Source organism: Aethalodelphis obliquidens, unplaced genomic scaffold (genome assembly GCF_003676395.1).
Source record: "Aethalodelphis obliquidens isolate GAN/ISIS:26980383/991018 unplaced genomic scaffold, ASM367639v1 scaffold4, whole genome shotgun sequence".
NCBI classification, from domain to species: domain Eukaryota; kingdom Metazoa; phylum Chordata; class Mammalia; order Artiodactyla; family Delphinidae; genus Aethalodelphis; species Aethalodelphis obliquidens.
In genome coordinates, this window is record NW_020837948.1 from 78583792 (window position 1) to 78609903 (window position 26112).

Here is a 26112-nt window from a genome sequence, read left to right on the forward strand (position 1 = left end):
TAAATGAAGGTCCTCTTTGCTGCTTTCCTTAAATCCATTACTTACTCCTTCCCTCCCCTAACCAATGCCAAGATATTGATTAGATTTCTTGAGTCAATCTATGTTCTAATGTTTTTACAAACATATGTATCTCTACCATCAATATATTGTATTGTTTTGTGTGTTTTTAAGCTCTTTTTTTACATGAAAGTCTTTGTATAATTCAGCAAATTGCCTGATGGTATATACTTTTGTAACTCCCTTGATATATACAGATTAAGTTACCACTGCTGGGCATGATATGAATATATCACAATTTATTTAACCCATTTTCCTATTGACAGTCATTTATGTTGTCATTGTTCCTCCATTACAAACAATTTTGCACAGAATGTTCTGGTACACGGGATTAAGAGTATGTTTACTGGCTGGGCCATAGGATATGCACATACTCAGCTTCAATAGATAGTGTCAAGATATTTTCTAAAGTGGCTGTATCAATGTATAACCCATAGGCAGAGTATGCCTATTTCCATTGTTCCATACCCTTATCAGTGCTTGACTTTGTCAGGCTTAACTTTTCTTTTCACCAATATGATTGCTATGGAATGATATTGCAGTATAGTTTTACATTATTTATTTATTTATTTTTGGCTGTGTTGGGTCTTCGTTGCTGAGCACGGGCTTTCTCTAGTTGCAGCAAGGGGGGCTACTGTTCATTGCGGTGTGCGTGCTTCTCATTGCGGTGGCTTCTCTGATTGTGGAGCATGGGCTCTAGATGTGCAGGCTTCAGTAGTTGTGGCACGAGAGCTCAGTGGATGTGGCTCACAGGCTCTAGAGCACAGGCTCAGTAGTTGTGGCACATGGGCTTAGTTGCTCTGCGGCATGTGGGATCTTCCAGGACCAGGGCTTGAACCTGTGTCTCCTGCACTGACAAGCAGATTCTTAACAACTGTGCCACCAGAGAAGTCGCATAGTTTTATTATTTTTTTAATTATATTGAAGTATAGTTGATTTTCAATGTTGTAGTAATTTCTTCTGTACAACAAAGTGACTCAGTCATATATATATATATACGTATTATTTTTCATATTCTGTTTAATTTTAATTTGCAGTTCCCTGATTGTCATTAGTCAGATCCAGTGTCCTTCATTTCTTTTTTGCTCATTCAAATTTTTCTCCCTTAAATTAGAGGGTACTGTTCATGACCCTTGCTCATTCTTCTCTTAGGATGCTTTCTTTTTTTCATCCTTCTTCTCTCCCTACCCTCCCTCCCTTTTTCCTTTCTTTCTCCTTTTCCTTCCTTTCCTCCCTCTCTCCATCCCTCTGCCCCTTTCTCCCACACCCTCCTCTCTTTCTTTCTTTTTAATCATCAGGGATTTGTCATAATAGCCCTTATAAATTCTTCTCTCAGTATGAGACCTGTTTTAAAATTTATTTATAGTTTTATTTGTCATATAGAAGTTCAAATTTTGATATGAGCAAATATAATAACCTACTTATTTAGGAGTCATCCTCCTGTGTATTTCTTAAGAAATCCTTTCTTATCCCAAGTTTCAGAACATGTTCTTCCAAATATTTATCTAATATATTTTTAAGATTCTTTTCACATTTTGAAATTTAGTCCATCTGGAATTTATTTTATTTTATAATTTTATGTAAGGATCATATTTACTTCTTCTCATGTAGAAAGCCAGTTTTTCCAGCATTATTTATTGAGTCCATCTTTTCCCCACAGAGTTGTGTTTCTATTGTACTTCTATGGTATAAAATTTTGTATATATGTTTGAGTCTGTCCCTCAACTCTTTATTTTTTATATAGATCTTCTTATCTATCCCAGCATAAAACTCACATTGTTTTAATTAAGTATTTATTTATAACAGGCCTTAATATCTATATGACAGATCCCCTGTCTTTATTCCTTTTTTTTAGACTTTTCTTGGTTATCTTAGCTGTTTACCCTTTAATAGGAATATTAGACTCTGTTTGTTCAGTTTCAGTAAAAACCACATTGAAGTTTTGATTAAAATTGTATTGAACATTTGTAATAATGTTGGGAACTTCATCTATGAAAATAGTTTGTCTTTGTCTATTTATTCAGATCTATTTTATTTCCTTCAATAACATTTTGCCATTTTTTCAGTACAAGTCTTGGGCCTCTTTTGTTGTATTTATTCCAAGGGACCATACAGGTTTTGTTGCTATTCTGAATAGAAAGCCCTTTTTTATTGCATTTTTCTGTTGGTTATCGCTTTATATAAGAACATTTTGGGTTCCCTTGATCTATGGTAATCTTGTTTTATTAGCTTATAGATTATTTTAGATGTTCTATGGTAGGAAATTATCATGCCAGCAAGTAATAACAGCTTTGTTTCTTCCTATTCAAATCTTACATATGTTATTTCTTTATCTTCTCTTCATCTTTGCTTAGGACCCTGTTTTAACAGTGAAGAGCAGCCATTTTGTAGCCATTCCCTTCTTGTTTCTGACTTTAATGGAGATATTTCCAATATTTTGCAAACTTGGAAGTCAGATGAAGAATTTTTGTTAAATACCTTTTATCTAGTTAAAGACGTACTTCTGTTACTAATTTTATAGTAGATTAGTAATATTCTACAAAATCAATGTTGGATTTTATTAATTGCTTTGTTGGTGTCTAGCAAGAAGGTTTTATGATTTTTCTCCAATTTCTTCTTATGAAAATTTTCAAAGATACAGAAAAGGTGAAAGAATCTGTAGCATCTTCTATCAGAGCCTGCCTGTTTCCCTTTACCAGGCTGGAGCAACTGTACTCAACTTTTGAAATTCTCATAGATCAAGCCCTCACCCAGAAACCCGGGAAAATTTCTCTACTGCTCAGGAGATTGGTATTAACTCCACAATATGAACAAGTACTGAGTAAAATGGTAGTGGGTTTTTATTTTTCTTGTAAAATGGATCTAATACCTATTCATGAGTGTGTTGAGAGGATTAAATAAGACAATGCATATAAAGTTGGTACCATGCCTCTAGCATGAAGTAAAGTTTCAACAGGTAGCAGCCATTTTTTGCTGTTACTGTATTAATGTCCTTCAGAAGCTGCTGCCCCACCCTCAAGGTCACCTCACGACTAGATACTGGTTTGGAAAGCAAGTGTGAAACTTAAAATTTAAAATGTACATAGCAAGATTTTGTATTTACAAACAAGAAAATTATAAGAAGTAGTCAACAAATACAATTCAACTAGGAATGTTCCCCAATGATAAAAGACAAGCATTATTAATGACCCTTTATAGACTACCATCAGGCAGATGGAATGTTTAATATAAATGAATTTTCCAAATACCAAAATCCTACTGCTTAAATAACCATTTTGATGGATATATTTCTCAAATATATTTGTTTCCCTCCTTCCTAATCAGTATACCATATCTAAATCCTTTTTACTTGAATGATACCAAATTATCGGTAATTAGATTAGCCATTGTCCTCGATTTGTAGGTTTGTCCATAGGAATATAAAGGGTTTGGGAGCTATTTCCATTCACAAGATGACTTCTTATTTTTTAAGACAATCTGTTAAAACTGTTTTGGGAAGTGGGGTGACAATAGAAATGAAATGTGTTGGAAAAATGTCCACTAGAGAGAGCATAATCACATTGCTTAAGATTGAGCATAATTAAATCTGACAAGTGTTCCATCTTGAAAACTGGACAACTCCTGGAATTTTCCAGTATTTCTTTCTTCTGGGTGCAATAACTAGGTCCCATTCCCAGAGATTTAGTATCAGTAGCTGCATCTGTAACAAGAAACCTAGGTGACTGATATAGATGGTGTGACATTCTAAACAGCACTCTCCATGCTTTCTAGAAGAGTCACTGAAATGATCCAAGGCTGGCATCCTTCCTGTGATGCTATATTTAGGGAGGACCTTGTATCTATGGAGTGTGGCAGAACCAAGGGAGAAAGTGAGGCATTGTGGGAAGAACAATAGATAGGGAAACATGTCCTAATCCTGGTTCAGCTGGTAACTGATTGGATGACCTTAGGTATATTATTTCACAACTGGGACTTAACGTCTTCATCTGTAACATAAAGGAATTAAAGAAACTGCTAGAGAGTCCTTAAAACCTCTTTCATCAAAATTCTAAACAGGCTACCAATGAATTGAGCTTTTACGCATCTTGTAGCCAGTAGTAATTAGTAATATGATCAAATTACATTATTTATTCTTCACACAGTATCCAGAAGATTTTGTAACATAGAAATCAGATCCTATTTCTGATTAACCCACAATGACTAACCATCAGTCTAAACTCCTCACCGTGGTCTGCAAGCCACCTGCCTAAGTTCCAGACTCACCTTGTTCCATTCTCCCTGGCCTTCACTTGCTATCCTGATCTTCAGCTACAACGAACCTTCCTTTCATGTTCTACTTTTCCACTTTAAGAAGGTGGAATTTGCTGAACTCTTAGAATACCATACTCTCAGTCTTCCCCATGGCTCTGTTTCCTGCCAGTCAAGTCTCATCTCAAACGTCAAGCTGTCAAGAGGGTCTTCCTGACCCAGCTGACTACAGTAATGCAACCTGCCCCCTGGCACTCTACCATGTTTGTCAGCATTGCTTTTCTTAAGGCACTTGTCACTTATCACAATATGGCACTGTGCAGTTACTTATTTACTTCTGTCCCATCAGACTCCCTTGTTCAGACATAAGCTCCATGACAAATCACTTTGCTGTACACCTGAAACTAACACAATATTGTAAATCAACTATACTCCAATATTAAAAAAAAATTAAAAATAAAAAAAGGAGTAAACTCCATGAGAGCAGTGGCTTTGTCCCCTTGGCCCAAAGGACAAGCTGAGTGAAGGCACCAAAACAGTGTTTTGTTTGAAGTGTGACACTTTCTAGGTCTCCTTTACCTCAAATCTTTATTTATTTTTAAATAAATAAAATTATTTAGCCCTTGATTTCTCAAACTTCTTTTGAGCAAAAACAATAACAATGATTCTGAGGTGGATATGAAATATGGCTACCAAGTATTTCTGTGCTTAATTCTGACCAATGATCAAAAATGCAAAGATGACTGCTAGTAACTGGAAACATCAGCATCTATTCCTTCAAATATCCTTCAATAATCAACATTGCCTCATGGTATGTTTTAGTAGAATTATCTCTTTTCCTGAGGAGAAATGCAGGTCTTAAAAATATCGGTCGTACTCATTTTAATCTGAACTTCCTGAAGTCTAAAGGAAAGTTATCCTCTAGTGATGAAGTTTGGGTACTAAGTCTAACACTCACTCTGGCATCTGGACCTTTCCAACCTCCCACTTGAGGTATGTTTCTCTTTCATCCTCACACTTTTCCTTGCCACCAATTTCTTTGCTGTCTCTTAACTTGAAAAACTTTCACTTGACTCTGCTGCCCCCTCTAGATATTACGTATTTCTCTCTTATCTTTCTTTGTCAAAGTGAGTGGTCCGATTTTATAGCCTACAGTTACTTTTTAAGTCCTTGCAATCTGGCTTTGACCTTCACACCCTTATGGAACCACGCTCTAGAAGGGCTGCTGTGACTGATCCTCTTCTGGCCACTCATTATTTTTTCTCAATCCTGATTCTCCGCCAAACTCTCTAGCATTCAACATTATCAAACTATAAAACTCTATGTTATACAGTTGTCATTTCTTATAATCCTCACAATAACCTTTTTTTTTCACAATAACCTTTTAAAGTTTGTGTTATTAATCCTATTTATTCACTTCTGAAAAGTGTAGTTCAGAGGAATTAAATGACAGCCCAAAAGAAGCAGAGCCACATTTGAATTCAACTTTTTCTACCAGGTCACATTAATTTTCAAAAGCAAAGAAGCATAGCTTCTCTACAAAAGCAAAGAGTAGGGGAGATTTAGTGTGTATATTACATTCTGATTATTTTATTTTTATACAGGTAGAAGTCAACCTAAACACACACTGGATATAAGTACTGATGATAATCTTTGTTAACATGTATTAGACATATTAAATTATCTATGCCTAGAAAACGATTGAAAAAATATATACTAATAAATTTTTGAGTGGATAGACTTGGAGAAGGTAGGTCTATGGGTAGCCTTCTTTCAGACTTTCTACATTTTCTAATTTTTATGTCATATTATTTTTAATAAGCACTTTATACTAATAAGGAAATGAGAAAATAAGACTCATTCTTTCATTCAAATATATTATTGAAATTTCACTTAAAAACTAGGTTCTAGACTCTGGGGATACAATAATGAATAAGAAACACCTAATCACAATCTTCATGGAGCTAGTGAAGGATCCAAAGTACTGTGGCACAGCAAGAGGAGAACCAAATCCAGCCTTCATTTATGCAGGAAGGCTTCCTGGAAGAAGTGCTATCTAAATTTAGACTTGACAACTTGGGGGAAGTTAACCAGGCAAAAGGAATACCTTAGACATAGGAAACAAAAATAAGGCCAGGTCATATGGTGTTAAAAGTTTTGTTAAGAACTTGACTATTATTTTGAAGATTGATTTAATTGGGCGTAGGGTTAGGGATGATTAAGGGTCATGATCAGATTTGATTTTAGAAAGATCACTCAGGTGCACAGAATTGATACTAACCTCAGTTGTACAAAGACTTGTGGAAGTTTTATATACATCAGTATTGGGAGCTAAACTGATTCAACTCTCGAAACAAGGTCTGTGCATTGTGTGTGTGTTTATATACATACACATATATATATGTAAATACTGGATTATTTTAGTATGCAGTCAGAATGGAGAAACACTTGATTAGAAAGAGTTCTGTGCTGGAATCAACTCATAAACTCAAGAGACTCAAAGATTAGTGTCACTTCTCAACTCAATATTCACTAGTATCACGTTGGTTGCTTAAAATTAGTCGTGCGGTGACTATTTACCTCATGGAAATTGGCAAATACTTCAAATCAGGGATTTTATTCTTTCTTCAGAGAAGTGATTGCAAAACATTTACCTGCACACCACTGGTAGAAAATGGAGGAAAGACAAATGTAAAAAACCAGTTGGATCTGATGGTAAAAATTCAGACAAGAGATACATTTGTGAAATATTTAGGTTGCAGAAACACAGAATTTGGTGATTGATGGGATATTGGATTAAGGGAGTGGAAGAAGTTAAAAATTACTCTCACACTTCTGACTTGGATAACTGGATCCATGGTGTTATCGTCATCACGATGGCAAACACATGAACGAAGTTTGTTTAGCTGGAAATAGAGGGACTAGAAAGAGAAATTTTAGCATATTATGTCCAAGGTGCCTGTGAGGTATCTACTTGGAAATGTTCACTAGCCAGTTCAGGAAAGAGAGATTGGGGCTAGAGGTAATGATCTGAGCCTCATCTTCTTACAAATTATGCTTGATGTGATAGCAGTATAAGAAATCACCTAGGAAGAATGCACAGAGTAAGAGAAAAAGGTGGCCCAGAAAGCCTTGGAGAACCAGCGTTAAGGGCCAATCATAGGAAGAGGAGGCAACAGAGATGATTAAGAGAGGTGGTTAGAAAGAGAGGAGGGAAGGCAGAATGGAGCAGTGTCACAAAAACTAGGGAAACAGTAATCCAAGAAGGAAGTGGGAGCTCTATAAATGCTGCTGCGATGCAAAGTAAGTTAAGGACTAGATGCTAGATTGCAGTGGGTTAGGAGTTGAAGGAATGATCAATTCTTTCAAGTCTAACTAAATGGAAATAGCACTGTACTGTAATAGGTTTATAATACTTTTCACACAACACATAAAAAACAAACACAAAAAATAAATAAAACATTTTTAATCTTACAGTACAGTGCCTTGAAAAGTACAGTACAACAGCTGGCATACAGGGGTTGGCATCGAGTGAACAGGCAAGAAGAGTTACTGACTGGAGGAGGGAGAGGAGGTGGGAGATGGTAGAGCTGAAGGACCATCAGCAATAGGAGACAGAGGGTGAGCTGCAATTTCACTCCTTCCTGACGTTAATGGCACAGGTTCTGGTTCCTTGCTGTATCACAATTCTGTAAAATTAGCCTCACCTCTTACCTAAATTTTAACCTTCCATTTTGATTCAGGGTGCCAGTCCCTCAGCTTGAATGCATTCTGGTGAGAGAAGAAAACCATGTTAGAAGAGTAACAAACTAGTCCTTGGGAGCAGATGAGACTAAAAAGTGACACAAGACTTAATTAAAGCAAGGGGATATGAGGTAGTATAATTGGGGTTAGGGGCGAATGAAGGTATCATGAAGGTGCTGTCAGGAGAAAGACAATGCCAAAACTGGGAGAAAAAGATGAAATAGGTTTTAAGTTAACTTAATAGTAGATTGGGAATAAATGTATCAACTAACAGCATAATTGTGTTCAAATTCTATGATCTTGTCTGATTTTTAAAACATAATAATGTTTATTTTTTTCATCTTTGGATACCTGTTCCTTTCTTCTGCTACTGAAATATATTAGAGATTATACACTGTGGCTCTGATATTGCATTTGCAGTTTACTTTATGACTCTAGATGTAAGGGTTTCAGTTTGCTTTTCAGAAAGAATTTAAGGGGGATGATTGCAATATATCTGAGAATTAACAATAATTTTAAAGGACTGGACATCCTCTTACTGCCTCATTATGTAGCTTAGACTTGACTCCATTTGTTCCAAAATATCTGTTCTATATTCACATCAATACATCATGGACAGGATTGGCTGTAGCACCCTACCTACTTTGTGATTTGAATAAATGTTCCCCTGAGTGCCATCAACAAACAATGTCTATAAAATGTAATAAATATAAAATACTTTGTAATTTGGTGAATTATATTGTGCCATGAAGAAAGAGATGTAGGCAAAGTAATGTTTCCAGGGACGAGGAATCCAGAAATGAAAGTGTTAGGGAGCACAAACGGTACATGTGAAAAATAATCTCAGATCTTAGGTTGAGTCATTTAAATAGCAAAATCCCCATAGTAAAGAAGGGCAGCAGATCAGTGGCTTTATAAAAATTGACATTGAGATGACCAACTTTCTTTGCCCTAATTCCAAATTCACAAGCATGGCCAGAAACTATGATGTAGATTGTGGCATACACTCCGGCACAAGGAGGGATGCTCATTTTCTGAAGATAAGATAACTTTGGCCCCACTTGTAAATTAATACATTGGCACTGTGGTTTTATATGTTAACCTTCTATTATATTGGCTAATATACACTGTTGGTAAGAGCTGGAGTTAAAAAAAGAAGCAGATGGTTCTAATGAAAAGACTTAAATGGAGAAAAGTGAGCAGAGTTTGTGAGCAGAGATTAGGGAAGACAAGAAACAGCAAGGTGCCCAAACTAACAACTATGTGACGCCCTCACCAGATCTAGTGTTGAAGGGGCCAGGAGAGGAGCGAGCATTGCGGGCCGTAGGGCCACTGGCAGGAGTTGTGCTCATGATGGCACCAGTTATTGCCAGGCCAGGGCACTGAAGCAGGGAGGAATGGGGAAGAAATGCCCCAACCTCAGTGTCCCCTACTCCTCCACTGCCTTTCCAAGGTGGAGCCAGCTGGGAAAGGAGCCTGTGGGAACAAGCTGTAGAGATGGATTACATTTAAAAAAAATCATTTGGACAGTGACTGGAAGGTGCCTCAGCACTCAAGCAGATTTTTGTGTGGACATAAGTTTTCAACTTATTTGAGTAAATACCAACAAGTGCAATTGCTGAATTGTATGGCAAATCTATAGTGAGAAGCCAGACTATAACCAAAACACTGCTAAGGAAGCTCGGAATCTAATAAGAGAAGATAGATAATCTGAGGAAGTGTCCTTGAACCATAAGCCGTGTGGCTGACAAGGTCTTGGTGCTCGGGCCGGGTGTGAGGCATGAGCCTCTGAGGTGGGAGAGCTGAGTTCAGGACACTGGACCACCAGAGACGTCCTGGCCCCATGTAATGTCAATCGGTGAGAGCTTTCCCAGAGATCTCTGTCTCAACAATAAGACCCAGTTCCACTCAATGATCAGCAAGCTCCAGTGCTGGACACCCTATGCCAAACAACTAGCAAGACAGTAACATGACTCCACCTATTAGCAGAGAGGCTGCCTAAAACCATACTAAGTTCACAGACACCCCAAAACACACCAATGGATGCGGTCCTGCCCACCAGAAAGACAAGATCCAGCCTCATCCACCAGAACACAGGCACCAGTACCCTCCACCAGGAAGCCTACACAAACAACTGAACCAAACTTACCCACTGGGTGCAGACACCAAAAACAACTGGAACTATGAACCTGCAGCCGGTGAAAAGGAGACCCCAAACACGGTAAGTTAAGCAATACAAGAAGACAGAGAAACACACAGCAGATGAAGGAGCAAGGCAAAAACCCACCAGACCAAATAAATGAAGAGGAAATATGCAGTCTACCTGAAAAAGAATTCAGAGTAATGATAGTAAAGGTGATCCAAAATCTTGGAAATAGAATGGAAACGTTTAACAAGGACCTAGAAGAACTAAACAGCAAACAAACAATGATGAACAACACAATAAATGAAATTAAAAATTCTCTAGAAGGAATCAGTACAAGAAAGACTGAGGCAAAAGAATGGATAAGTCACTGGGAAGATAAAATAGTGGAAATAAGTACCACAGAGCAGAATAAAGAAAAAAGAATGAAAAGAATTGAGGACAGGCTCAGAGACTTCTGGGAGAACATTAAAGGCACCAACATTAGAATTATAGGGGTCCCAGAAGAAGAAAAGAAAAAGAAAGGGACTGAGAAAATATTTGAAGAGATTATGGTTGAAAAGTTCCCTAATATGGGAAAGGAAATAGTCAAGTCCAGGAAGTGCAGAGAATCCCATACAGGGTAAATCCAAGGAGAAACATGCCAAGACACATATGTTTTTTTTTTTAATTTATTTATTCTTGGCTGCATTGGGTCTTCGTTGCTACATGCAGGGGCTACTCTTAGTTGCAGTGAGCAGGCTTCTCATTGCAGTGACCTCTCCCACTGCGGAGCATGGGCTTTAGGCACGCAGGCCTCAGCAGTTGTAGCATGTGGGCTCAGCAGTTGTGGCACATGGGCTCAGCTGCTCCACAGCATGTGGGATCTTCCTAGACCAGGGCTTGAACCCATGTCCCCTGCATTGGCAGGTGGATTCCCAACCACTGTGCCACCAGGGAAGCCCCCAAGACACATATGAATCAAACTATCAAAACTTAAATACAAAGAAAAAATATTAAAAGCAGCAAGGGAAAAAACAACAAATAACATACAAGGGAATCCCCATAAGATTAACAGCTGACCTTTCAGCAGAAACTCTGCAAGCCAAAAGGGAGAGGCAGGACATGTTTAAAGTGATGAAAGGGAAAAATCTACAATCAAGATTACTCTACACAGCATGGATCTCATTCAGATTTGACAGAGAAATTAAAACCTTTATAGACAAGCAAAAGCTAAGAGAATTCAGCACCACTAAACCAGCTTTACAACGAATGTTAAAGGAGCTTCTCTAGGCAGGAAACACAAGAGAAGGAATAGTACAATAACAACAGTACAATAACAAACCCAAAACAATTAAGAAAATGGTAATAGGAACATACACATCGATAATTACCTTAAATATAAATGGATTAAATGCTCCAAGCAAAAGATATAGACTGCCTAAACGGATACAAAAACAGGACCCATATATATGCTGTCTACAAGAGACCCAATTCAGACATAGGGACACATACAGACTGAAAGTGAGGGGATGGAAAAAGATATTTCATGCAAATGGAAATCAAAAGAAAGCTGGAGTAGCAATTCTCATATCAGAAAAAATAGACTTTAAAATAAAGACTATTACAAGAGACAAAGAAGGACACTACATAATGATCAAGGGATCAATCCAAGAAGAAGATATAACAATTGTAAATATTTATGCACGCAAAATAGGGGCACCTCAATACATAAGGCAAATGGTAACAGCCATAAAAAGGGAAATCAACAGTAAAACAATAATACTAGAGGACTTTAACACCCCACTTTCACCAATAAACAGGTCAACCAAAATTAAAATAAACAAGGAAACACAAGCTTTAAATAATACTTTAAACAAGATGAACTTAATTGACATTTATAGGACACCCCACCACAAAACAACAGAATACACTTTCTTCGCAAGTGCTCATGGAACACTCCCTAGGATAGATCATATCTTGGGTCACAAATCAAGCCTTGGTAAATTTAAGAAAACTGAAACCGTATCAAGTAACTTTTCTGACCACAATGCTATGAGACTAGATATCAATTACAGGAAAAAATCTGTAAAAATACAAACACATGGAGGCTAAACAATATGCTACTAAATAAGCAAGAGATCACTGAAGAAATCAAAGAGGAAAGCAAAAAATACCTAGAAACAAATGACAGTGAAAACATGACAGCCCAAAATGTATGGGATGCAGCAAAAGCAGTTCTAAAGGGAAGTATATAGCAATATCCTCCTACCTCAAGAAATATCCCAAATAAACAACTTAACCTTACACCTAAAGCAATTAGAGAAAGAAGAACAACAAAACCCAAAAGTTAGCAGAAGGAAAGAAATCATAAAGATCAGAGCAGAAATGAATGAAAAAGAAACGAAGGAAACAATAGCAAAGATCAATAAAACTAAAAGCTGGTTCTTTGAGAAGATAAACAAAATTGATAAACCATTAGCCAGACGCATCAAAAAAAAAGGGAGAAGACTCAAATCAATAGAATTAGAAATGAAAAAGAAGTAACAACTGACACTGCAGAAATACAAAGGATCATGAGAGATTACTACAAGCAACTATATGCCAGTAAAATGGACAACCAGGTAGAAATGGACAAATTCTTAGAAAAGCACAACCTTCTGAGACTGAACCAGGTAGAAATAGAAAATATAAACAGACCAGTGACAAGCACTGAAATTGAAAGTGTGATTTAACATGTTCCAACAAACAAAAGCTCAGGACCAGATGGCTTCACAGGCGAATTCTATCAAACATTTAGAAAAGAGCTAACACCTATCCTTCTCAAACTCTTCCAAAATATAGCAGAAGGAGGAACACTCCCAAAATCATTCTACGAGGTCATCATCATGCTGATAAGAAAACCCGAGAAAGATGTTACAAAAAAAGAAAACTACAGGTCAATATCACTGATAAACATAGATGCAAAAATCTTCAACAAAATACTAGCAAACAGAATCCAACAGCATATTAAAAGGATCATTGGGCTTCCCTGGTGGCTCAGTGGTTGAGAGTCTGCCTTCCGATAAAGGGGACATGGGTTTGTGCCCCAGTCCGGGAAGATCCCACATGCTGCGGAGCAGCTTGGCCTGTGAACCATGGCTTTTGAGCCTGTGCGTCCAGAGCCTGTGCTCTGCAACGGGAGAGGCCACAACAATGAAGGGCCCACATACCGCAAAAAAAAAAAAAAAAAAAGGATCATACACTATGTCAAATGGGGTTTATCCCAGGAATGCAAGGATTCTTCAATATATGCAAATCAATCAGTGTGATACACCATATTACTAAACTGAAGGATAAAAACCATATGATAATCTCCATAGATGCAGAAAAAACTTTCAACAAAATTCAACAACGATCTATGATAAAAACTCTCCATAAAGTAGGCATAGAGGGAAGTTACCTCAACATAATAAAGGTCATATATGGCAAACCCACAGCCAACATCATTCTCAGTGGTGAAAAACTGAAACCATTTCCACTAAGATCAGGAACAAGACAAAGTTGCCCACTCTCACCACTATTATTCAACATAGTTTTGGAAGTTTTAGCCACAGCAATCAGAGAAGAAAAAAAAATAAAAGGAATCCAAATTGGAAAAGAAGAAGTAAAACTGTCACTCTTTGCAGATGACATGATACTATACATAGAGAATCCTAAAGATGCTACCAGAAAACTACTAGAGATAATCGATGAATCTGGTAAAGTAGCAGGATACAAAATTAATGCACAGAAATCTCTTGCATTCCTATACACTAATGATGAGAAATCTGAAAGAGAAATTAAGGAAACACTCTCATTTACCACTACAACAAAAAGAATAAAATACCTAGGAATAAACCTACCTAAGGAGAAAAAATACGTGTATGCAGAAAACTATAAGACACTGGTGAAAGAAATTAAAGATGATAAAAACAGATGGAGAGATATACCATGTTTTTAGATCGGAAGAATCAACATTGTGAAAATGACTATACTACCCAAAGCAATCTACAGATTCAATGCAATCCCTATCAAACTACCAATGGCATTTTTCATGGAACTAGAACAAAAAATTTCACAATTTGTATGGAAATACAAAGACCCCAAATAGCCAAAGCAATCTTGAGAAAGAAAAACACAGCTGGAGGAATCAGGCTCCCTGACTTCAGACTATACTACAAACCTACAGTAATCAAGACAGTATGGAACTGGCACAAAAACAGACATATAGATCAATGGAACAGGATAGAAAGCCCAGAGATAAACCCATGCACATATGGTCACCTTATTTTTGATAAAGGAGGCAAGAATATACAATGGAGAAAGAAAACCTCTTCAATAAGTGGTGCTGGGAAAACTGGACAGCTACATGTAAAAGAATGAAATTAGAACACTCCCTAACACCATACACAAAAATAAACTCAAAATGGATTAAAAACTTAAATGTAACGTCAGACACTATAAAACTCTTAGAGGAAAACATAGGCAGAACACTCTATGCATAAATCACAGCAAGATCCTTTTTGACCCACCTCCTAGAGAAATGGAAACAAGAACTACAAAAAAATGGGACCTAATGAAACTTAAATGCTTTTGCACAGCAAAGGAAACCATAAGCAAGATGAAAAGACAATCTTCAGAATGGGAGAAAATATTTGCAAATGAAGCAACTGACAAAGGGTTAATCTCCAAAATATACAAGCAGCTCATGCAGCTCAATATCAAAAAAAACAAACAATCCAATCCAAAAATGGGCAGAAGACCTAAATAGACATTTCTTCAAAGAAGATATACAGATGGCCAACAAACACATGAAAGGATGCTCAATATCACTAATCATTAGAGAAATGCAAATCAGAACTAAAATGAGGTATCACCTCACACTGGTCAGAATGGCCATCATCAAAAATATCTACAAACAAGAAATTCTGGAGAGAGTGCGGAGAAAAGGAAACCCTCTTGCACTGGTGGTGGGAATGTAAATTGTTACAGCCACCATGGAGAACAGTATGGACGTTCCTTAAAAATCTAAAAATAGAACTACCATTCAACCTAGCAATCCCACTACTGGGCATATACCCTGAGAAAACCATAATTCAAAAAGAGTCATGTACCAAAATGTTTATTGCAGCTCTATTTACAATAGCCAGGAGATGAGAGCCACCTAAGTGTCCATTGACAGATGAATGGATAAAGAAGATGTGGTACACATATACAATGGAATATTACTCAGCCATAAAAAGAAACGAAATTGAGTTATTTGTAGTGAGGTGGATGGACCTAGAGTCTGTCTTACAGAGTGAAGTAAGGCAGAAAGAGAAAAACAAATACCGTATGCTAACACATATGTATGGAATCTAAAAAAAAAAAAAAAAAGGTTCTGAAGAACCTAGAGACAGGACAGGAATAGAGACGCAGACATAGAGAATGGACTTGAGGACACTGGGAGGGGGAAGGGTAAGCTGGGATGAAATGAGAGAGTGGCATGGACATATATACACTACCAAATGTAAAATAGATAGCTAGTGGGAAGCAGCCACATAGCACAGGGAGATCAGCTCGGTGCTCTGTGACCACCTAGAGTGGTGGGACAGGGAGGGTGGGAGGGAGATGCAAGAGGGAAGGGATATGGGGATATAAGGATACGTATAGCTGATTCATTTTGTTATACAGCAGCAACTAACACAACAATGTAAAGCAATTATACTCCAATAAAGATGTTAAAAGAAAAATGCAAAAATAAATGAAGCGAAATCCAATCTTCTTTCCCCTATACCAGACTTCTTTTTTGAACATTTTTTCTGGATGAAAGAACATTTTGATTATATAATTTACTCTAAAATTTTATTTTTAGAAAAGTTTAAGTTTATGGATTTAGCACAGTAATTTATCAATCAACATACAACACAAAGCATTAGTAATCAAGTATTCTATTAAAAATGCTCTTACTTTAGAACAGCTAAAAATTATTGCTTCAAAATTAATGTTCCAAAAGAGTAGTACCCATACTTATGAAAACTATTCCTTTAATAAATAACGTTGTACCTTGTAACTTAAGACATAATTTCAAACATAACAAATAAAAACCTTCACTAATGTTGCACGGTATTTTAAAATACTCTGCAATCTATTATGCACAGGGTCAAAACAATGAAAAAGATTAATTTTTAATCTGGGAAAAATGAAGATTGAATCTGTTAATGAAAATAAAGCAATATATCATTCTTTGCTAAATATAGTTATAATGTTTTCTTGTGTTTCTATTCTCCTTTGTATAGTAGAATTCATTTTTTAGGAGACCAGAAAAAGAGAAATAATATTTTCTAAAATTATGATATACTTAATGTCTTTTTCAATTTTAGTTATCTTTTAATATAAAGATATTTAATGGAAAAATGACTTTGAAAAAAAGTTTCTAAATAAATAGGGATACTTTTGCCCTTTCATGAATGTGAGTAAACCAACACCAAAGAAATGATGACAGATACATTACTCATGTCTTTTCTTTAGACATCGATTTTCGAAAATCTGTTTTGGACTTTAGCTATCAAATATGCTACTGAATTGTCAATTAAATATATTCCTAGTCAATATTGAAATTTAAATGAATGCTTTTCCAAGTGAAAATTAGCTACTTTGACAGTATCAAATTCATCTCCAATTTTTTACCTCCTCTTTTATTTTAACCCCACCCTCCTTTATATTGGTGGAAAGTTTTCTCAAATATAAATCTTTTCTCTATCTGAGTACCAAATCATATTTCTATACTTTTATTAATAAATGGGATATGGTAGAGCATGACTCACCTCCAACTTCTTACCAGTGTGACTGCATCATTGTCATTCTTGATGAAGTGCCAACCAGTGCTCCAAACCTGTGGGCATGGCAGTTGCCAGCCACACTTGTCCTAATACCCAGCCCTTTCTTGCAAATGTAACTGTGGTCTTGCCTTGTGTCACTCTTAGGAAGTGTGCCAGAAATGTCTGCTCTGTTTCGAGAAATTTGTTTTGAATTCCAAAATGGTCTTAATTTTCATTTGGATTCTTTAATCCTAAAGCTAACAATGTTTTTTTTTAAAGCCTCAAAAGTCGTGATTGTATTCATTTTGCAGTTATCATTGCCTGTAGTATTTTCAGGAAACATTGCTACAGCCTTATTCACCTCAATATTTGATTTTTCTAGGGACTTCCCTGATTGTCCAGTGGCTAATGCTCTGCGTTTCCAAGGCAGGGGGCCTGGGTTTGATCCCTGATCAGGAAACTAGATCCTGCATGCTGCAACTGAAAGATCCCACATGCCGCAGCTAAAAGATCCTGCATGCCTCAACAAAGATCCCTACATGCGGCAACAAAGATTCCACATGCCACAATTAAGACTTGGTGCAGCCAGACAAATAAATAAATACTTTAAAATATATATTTGGTTGTTCTACCAATCAAATTTCTTGGGTCTATGAATTTTCTTCTCCTCTAATGTATCTCAACTAAGTGTCAGTTTATCTATTCTAGATTTGTGATAGCTCACAGTTGTGTATCAGATTATCCAAGGTCTCTTTTTTATTCTCTTTGTTTGCTAAGAAACTTTCACCATCTAATTATATCAGTTTAGTGTCCTGATATGTATTATTCTGAACTAAGAATGCTGCACTGAAAGCAAGAAAAAATATGATGAATGTAGGCAAGTCCTGAATTCCTAATCTTGCTCCAGTTTTTTCCCTCCATTTCTGTGAGAAAGTTCCTCATGCATATCTTCATGATAGTGTACCTATTTGATTCACACTTCAGCTGTCTAAACCCACAAATAATTTCTTCTTTCTTATTTGAGCACTCTTATCAATAGCCCCCAAACTCCCAGTCCTTTGGGCTCACTATGTAGAATGAGATTTGACTGCAGTCTTTTTTTTTGCCCTCAGAGTCATCAGATGTTTCTAAATCTTCTGAGTCCAAAATTCTCTGAGATTCAGCTGATTCACCATTTCCTCAACTACTGCTCTAATCCAAGAGTGTGTCCTTGTGCATCTGCAACAAGAGCTGCTAAGCCACTCTTCTTTTTCTTATTTTGCCTCAGTTATAAACACAACTTGAAATAGATTTGACTTTGTTAGTCTCAGCACTAGCTATGAAACCTTCTCTCATAAAACTGCAGGAGTTCAGCCAGTTTCTTATATTTTCCAACACAGCACACTCATTCTCATCCAACGGTCATGTAATTCTTCTATGGTTTCTTTCTATTGTCTCTTTTCTCTATGCTGTTAGTCATCAATTTCAATCCCAACTCATCTCTTCCTAAGTGTTACCATGACATGATGATCTTGATTTATCTTTAATTTCCTCATTATTCTATAGAATTGGGGCTATATCATTAGGTACTCATTTTCTTCTCAACCTATCTATCAGGGACTAAAATTTAATTTATTTCCTTTATTAGAGTCTTCCTTAGAGGAGAAATATGGGCTGAGGATGAATTATAGAAGTTATTAGGATGAAGATACATTTAAATTCATGAAAATGGGTAAAATCTCCAAGAAAAATATGTAGAAAAAAATAATAAGAAAGCTCAATAGTGAGCACTAAGGAATTCAAGCATTTAGAAGAAAAAAGAAAAAGAAGAGAAAGAAAGAGGGAAAAGGGGAGTAGCTTCTGAGTTGAGGAAAACCAGGAAAGCATTGTCATGAAAGTTCAAAGAGGGCAGTATTTCAAGAAGGAGGGAGTGGTTGACTCTGGTGAAGATTGTTGAAAGTTTAAGTAATATAAATCAGAAAGTGGTTTATTAAAATAGGTCATTGGATGTCATTGTGATCTTGATAAGGACAGTTTCAGTGGAATTATAGGGTGAAAAATCACTCTGTAGTGGGTTGAGGTATGGGAGGTGAAGACACATAAACAACTAATGTATACAACTTTTATAAAAGTTTAACTTTGAAGGGGTACAGAGAAATGGGATGATAGGTGAGGAAAAGGGATGTATTTTTATTTATGATGGGAGATTCTAGACTATGTTTATATGCTGATGGGAATGATCTAGTAGAAGGGATGAAAAGAGATAACTAAAAAAGCAAGAGTCATGAGTACTATGAGAAGAGGGACTGGGATTCAGAGGAGGAGTGTGGGAGTTTGCATTTGATGCTGGGGGAAGGGGAGGGAGATCTTCCTCCACTGAAATAAGAGGGAAACAAAAGAAGATAGATTTCAGTATAGTTGGGATTTTAGATCTGGTGGAGAAAACATGAGATATTACCTATCACATGCCTTCTGTTTTCTCAATAAAATATGAAATGAAGTCATAAGCTTATCATGAGTAGAATAGGGATGAGGAATGTTTGAAGAGAGGGGAGAATATATAAATTAGCCTTTCAGGATGTAGGTAAAGTATGCCTTTTGTAGAAACATGATAAGATGGCTGGACATTATTAAATGTCAATTTGATCTTTGAGTTTTAATGTGAAACCAGCCAGCTTCAATGGGGTGGTTTCCTCCAGCAATATATAGCTACTCCTCTAAGGCACAGAGAAGGGTGATGGTAGGCGTTTTTCAAAATTGAGGTTTTGTGAGACAAGCACAATCATGGGAGAGAAATCATGAAAGTAGAGGTATTTGCAAGGTTGTGTTAAAATGATAAATCTTAGACTTTGTGCTAAATAAAGGTGAATCTGGAGCTGGGAGAAGCAGAGGTTGATAAGAAAGTGGTGAGAAAGCACTAGAAACCTCATGAGGTAGAAGAATGGTAGTGGTGACAGTGCTTGAGCAAATGGCCTAGAAATTGAGTGTTTGAAACAGATTTGGGAAGTTAAGTATCTGTTGATGACAAAGTACAGGATACAAATCTGGGAAAAGAATTGCTTAGGCAGAATGAAGCAACAGGTAAATAGAGTAGAGGAAGCTAAGGAAAGTGTTGGTGTATTCATCTCTGTGGATTTTCAAGTCATCAAGAACAATAGCAGGCTTTTGGGAATAGTATTAGACAGTGAGGTGAGAGAGAAAATATTTGATGGTTAATGAAGTGTGTGCAAGATTATAGTAGGGAAGAAGGTGCTACAGACATATATAGGGTAGTTGTCTCAAGTACCCAAGCAGAAATAGTAATGGTAGTAACAGTCTGGAAGTCATTAGAAAAGCAAAGAGACCAACAACTCAAATATTTTGTCTTGACCTACATGTGGAATGAGAGAAAAATGTTGGTTCTCCCTTAAGAAACCAGCAAGGAAAGTTGTGCCTCTTCAGGAAAGCCAAATTTCAGTTAAGGTTGTTGTCCAACATTCAGATTATTTGTCCTTCCTAAAATGAGAAAGAAAAAGACTCATAATGTAATTGTAATGGAAGTCTTTGAAGATGTGTGTTCAAAGTCTGCCTGTACTTATTCTGATGAAATGGAGGTTGTCAACTGAGTTAAGGAAGATTGTATTAGTTGTCTGCTGCTGCATAACAAATTATCACAACTTCAATGCCTTAAAGTAATATCCATGTATTGGCTCACAATTTTATAGATCAGGATGTGGCATGGGATTACTGGGTTTTCCACAGGGGTTGAGATTTCATGTAGAGGTTCTGATAAAGAACCTACTTACAAGCCAATCCTTGTTATTGGCCAAATTCAGTTCTTTATTTTTGTGGGACTAAACTTTCTGTTTCTTTGCTGTCTGTCAGCCAGAGATTACTTTCAAATGGTAGAAGCCAACTGCCCTCTTTGGCACATGGCCCTATCCATTTTCAGGCCAGAAACGGGGTGTCAAATCCTTCTCATGCTTAATCTCTCTGACTTCCTCTCCTGCTCCCAACCAGAGAAAACTCTACTTTTAAAGTATTCATGTGGATTTCCCTGGTGGCGCAGTGGTTAAGAATTTGCCTGCAAATGCAGGAGACACAGGTTCGAGCCCTGGTCTGGGAAGATCCCACATACTGCGGAGCAACTAAGCCCGTGTGCCACAACTACTGAAGCCCTCACCTAGAACCCATGCTCCACAACAAGAGAAGCCACCACAATAAGAAGCCCGCACACCTAAACGAAGAGTAGCCACCATTCACCACAACTAGAGAAAGCCCTTGTGCAGCAACGAAGACCCAACACATCCAAAAAAATTAATTAATTAAATAAATATTTTTTTAAAAAAAAGAAGGAAAAAGAAAGGCTTTAAAAAATAAATAAATAAGTAAAGTGTTCATGTAATCAGGTTAGGCCCATCTGAATAATCTCTCTGTCTTAATGTTAACTGTGCCATGTAACATAACTTAATCATGGGAGAAACAATTCCCAAGGAATAGGGCAGGAAATCTTGTGAATCTTAGAATTCTTGTTAAGCAGTAAGAAAGTGCAATATGAAGGGCATCTATCCCAGAATACTTCCACTTCCTGAATTATGTCATGTGCTCAGAACAGTTAGCAAAAGAACACATTTTAAAAGGCACCATTGAATTCCTTAGGACCAATTTCTTAGTGATTTTTATTCAGACATGCAAATATATTCTGAAAGGACTCACCTCTTTCTTTTTTTTCAATTAAATGATTAAGTTTTGGTTGGGCTTTGTGGAGTGGCTTGAAAGGGCTGATGGCTTCAAACATTATGGTCTTACATGACTTGGTACTTCCAGCATGGAGCTTGCTAGTAAAATGGAAGTTCTGGTATCTTAGAGAGGAAGTATGATGAAATAAAGTAGTTACTCTAGGTTATGGAGCCTTATAAAATGACTCTAAATCCCAGCTTTACACTAAGTGTATGATCATGGACAAGACAGGAAACTCTGCTTCAGTTTCCTCATCTGCAAGTAGTGGTAAATGATCACCCCACTGATGGTTGTGGAATTGAAGATAATGTCTTTAAAGTGTCTGGAACATTGTAGGTTCTCAATAATGTAAATAATAAATGTGTGAATGGGAAAATAATGCTGTTAATCTAGTATTTCCAGTGTGTATCCTCAGCTTCTGTTTGTGTAAAATGAAGAGATTGAGCTGAAGGATCTATAATGCTTCTTTAATCTTTATTATCTAAATTCTATATCAGACTTCCCTGGTGGCACAGTGTTCAAGAATCTGCCTGCCAATGCAGGGGACACGGGTTCGAGCCCTGGTCCAGGAAGATCCCACATGCTGCGGAGCAACTAAGCCCATGTGCCATAACTACTGAACCTGCGATCTAGAGCCTGTGAGCCACAACTACTGAAGCCCGCGTGCCTAGAGACCGTGCTCTCCAACAAGAGAAGCCACTGCAATGAGAAGCCTGCGCACTGCAACGAAGAGTAGCCCCCGCTCACCACAACTAGAGAAAGCCCGCACACAGTAACAAAGACTCAATGCAGCAAAAAACTTTTAAAAATTAAATTTAAAAAAATGCTATAGCGTTTAGCACTTGTTAGTCACTATAGAATGCTTAAAACTTTGGAGGTCACAATACCTGCCTACAGAACCCTAAAATGTAAAGAGTATAAGATTCAATCTCATAAAAATGAATTACAAGATATTATGCACATCAGAAAATGCATAGTATTAACAGAATAAGAATAATAAGAATAAATGTATAAGAATCTTAGTGTCATTACATAAGTGCTAGAACAAAGAAGTGTAGAGTTCTACATAAACACACACAAAGAATAAGAGTTTGTAAAGACACCAACAAATAAACTTACTTCTGGAAGCAGGGATAATGAGAGAAATAGTACACATATCAAGAAGGATGAAATAATAACACTTTGGTATAGAAAACCATTTGAGCAAAGTGAACCTTTACCTTAGCTTGGTGGTAGAAATAAGAAAAGTGCACATAAAAGACAGTGGCATCTTCATTTCTTTCAAATATGTAAGGAGATTCTTCAAAGTGTAACCGGAGGAGAATGTCAGGAAGTTGATTATTTCCAGAGTCAAACTCAAAAATTTGTCAAGATGGTAAATTTGTGTTAGACCATAAATAGAATGTGTCACTTAGAGAGGTACCAAGATCGACTTGGTGAAATTGAATGCCATCTGTAGGGAAATGGAACATAAAACTAGGAAATGATTTAGATCACAAAGAGGTAGAAGCTGTGACTATTCATTATTCAATATGGAGTAGTAGTTCAGGAAGAAAAGAGCCAATTATTTTGAAGTTAGAAAAGTGTATTGGCTTTTTTTCATTCATTTTATTGAATGTTTTAATATATTATGAACAAATATTTGGAGAGGCTGCATAGTGGCTGAATGAGTGGGCTCTGGAGACTTTAACCTCTTGGAACCTCAGTTTCCATATCTGTAAAATTAAAGTAGAAATAATACATATTTCATAGGGTTGTGAGAAAATTCAAGGAGATGAAACAGGAAACAGTAGAATACTTGGTGTTCAAGAGCATTGCTACCTTTCTCTTTGTATTATTAGCCATGCGGTCATGATGTAGCTTGCAAGCAGAATGGAATTTTAGGGGCATCCTGAGAGTTTTCACATTTATTTCAGAATCCCTTCTTTACCCGAAGCTCTTAGGAATGAGTGAAATGAGTTTTAGAGAAACCGAGTCCCATATCTACCATCACAGAGCAGTTCAGAGGGAGTCAGGGCTCCTGTGAGTACAGCTGGTGTCTGATAGTGAGACCTAAAGAGTTAAAGATGAGCAGGGAATCACAGGGCAGAAACCTAACAGATTAATAAGTGAAAAAAAAATTAGCCAATCAGATCAAGGACTAAACAGAAAGAAGAGAACGTCAATCAGCATTATTCCTCAAAAAAGTGTTGCTGCATCTGAAAACAGTAATGAAATGCTCATTGAAAGAAAAAGCAGAAGTACATAAACAAAAACTCAGAATTTGCTTCCTTCTTCAAGTTTTATTTTCATCTTTGAATTTGATCTCAACAGATTCATTATGTAGGTTTGCAAGTAGGTTTGCAAATATGACTCTTCTCTCAAAAGATTTATTTAGTGCAAAATTTCAGCAACCTTTCATGCCAGGTTCCTCCTGCAAACACAGATTACCAAGAAAATAGTAAAGAAAATAAGAAACAAAGCACCACACAGAATTTAGACCTGCTACTGTTTTAACTTTGACCACATTCCAAGTTTTTACAAACTAGCTGAAGTTCTGGGTATGTGGAAAATATACATTTCTCATTTGCATACATCCCAAGTCTTACTAATTTACTCATCCTATAACATAGTTCTATTGAAGTTCAATCAGATTGGCTGTTATTTTTCTTGGAAATAATAATAGGTCATGGAAGATATATGAGTTATCACTACAATCACTAATCAAATGTTTCCCTGGACCTAATTAATAACAAATCAGGCAAGGAGCACCCATATATAATTGGCTTGGTGTCGGCATAACTTAGTGAAGGATCACATGAAGAGCTGACTCTTCTCAATAACCGTTGAAATAACATATTGATTCTTTTTTAAAGGAACTTGGCAAAGAAAAGGAAATTGTGCGTGATTATTGTCTCTAGTTGAAAATCACATAAAATACCCTTCAATAGGTCAAAACAAATTTTAATTTACACTATTTGATAAATAGCCTTGTAATAATTTTGAATGATACAATTGACTTTGCAGACCTAAGAAGCCAATTCCTTTGAAGAGCAGTTCAAATTATTGAAGACATTTTTATCCTCTCTCTACTTAGATATTGATTCATTTCTATGTAACGGGGGGAAAGGAAAATTGTAATTATAGCAGCGCTGTTTGTTCTATTATAAGTATAGGACTACCAACATTTCTATTATTAACCCCTATTGTTACTGGTTTATGATCTCAGCAGTAAACTTGGCATGAATGATACCTCCTTAGGAGTACATTTTTCTTGCCGCGTTTCATAAGCCGTTTGTCTATATGAATTATACAATTGCCAGAAAGGATGTGCACTCAAATAGGCTTTTGATTTCCAATCATTCTGTATAAAGGTTTATATTTTTTTTTTTTAAACATCTTTATTGGAGTATAATTGCTTTACAATGGTATGCTAGTTTCAGCTTCACAACAAAATGAATCAGCTATATATATACATATGTTCCCATATCTCTTCCCGCTTGCGTCTCTCTCCCTCCCACCCTCCCTATCCCAGCACTCCAGGCGGTCACAAAGCACCGAGCTGATCTCCCTGTGCTATGCGGCTGCTTCCCACTAGCTATCTACCTTACGTTTGGTAGTGTATATATGTCCATGCCTCTTTATCGCTTTGTCACCGTTTACCGTTCCCCCTCCGCATAGCCTCAAGTCCATTCTCTAGTAAGTCTGTGTCTTTATTCCTGTTTCACCCCTAGGTTTTTCATGACATTTTATTTTTTTCTTAAATTCCATATATATGTGTTAGCATACGGTATTTGTCTCTCTCTTTCTGACTTACTTCACTCTGTATGACAGACTCTAGGTCTATCCACCTCATTACAAATAGCTCAATTTCATCTCTTTTTATGGCTGAGTAATATTCCATTGTATATATGTGCCACATCTTCTTTATCCATTCATCTGATGATGGACACTTAGGTTGTTTCCACCTCTGGGCTATTGTAAATAGAGCTGCAATGAACATTGTGGTACATGACTCTTTTTGAATTATGCTTTTCTCAGGGTATATGCCCAGTAGTGGGATTGCTGGGTCATATGGTAGTTCTAGTTGTAGCTTTTTAAGGAATCTCCATACTGTTCTCCACAGTGGCTGTATCAATTTACATTCCCACCAACAGTGTAAGAGGGTTCCCTTTTGTCCACACCCTCTCCAGCATTTATTGTTTCTAGATTTTTTGATGATGGCCATTCTGACTGGTGTGAGATGATATCTCATTGTAGTTTTGATTTGCATTTCTCTAATGATTAGTGATGTTGAGCATTCTTTCATGTGTTTGTTGGCACTCTGTATATCTTCTTTGGAGAAATGTCTATTTAGGTCTTCTGCCCATTTTTGGATTGGGTTGTTTGTTTTTTTGTTATTAAGCTGCATGAGCTGCTTATAAATTTTGGAGATTAATCCTT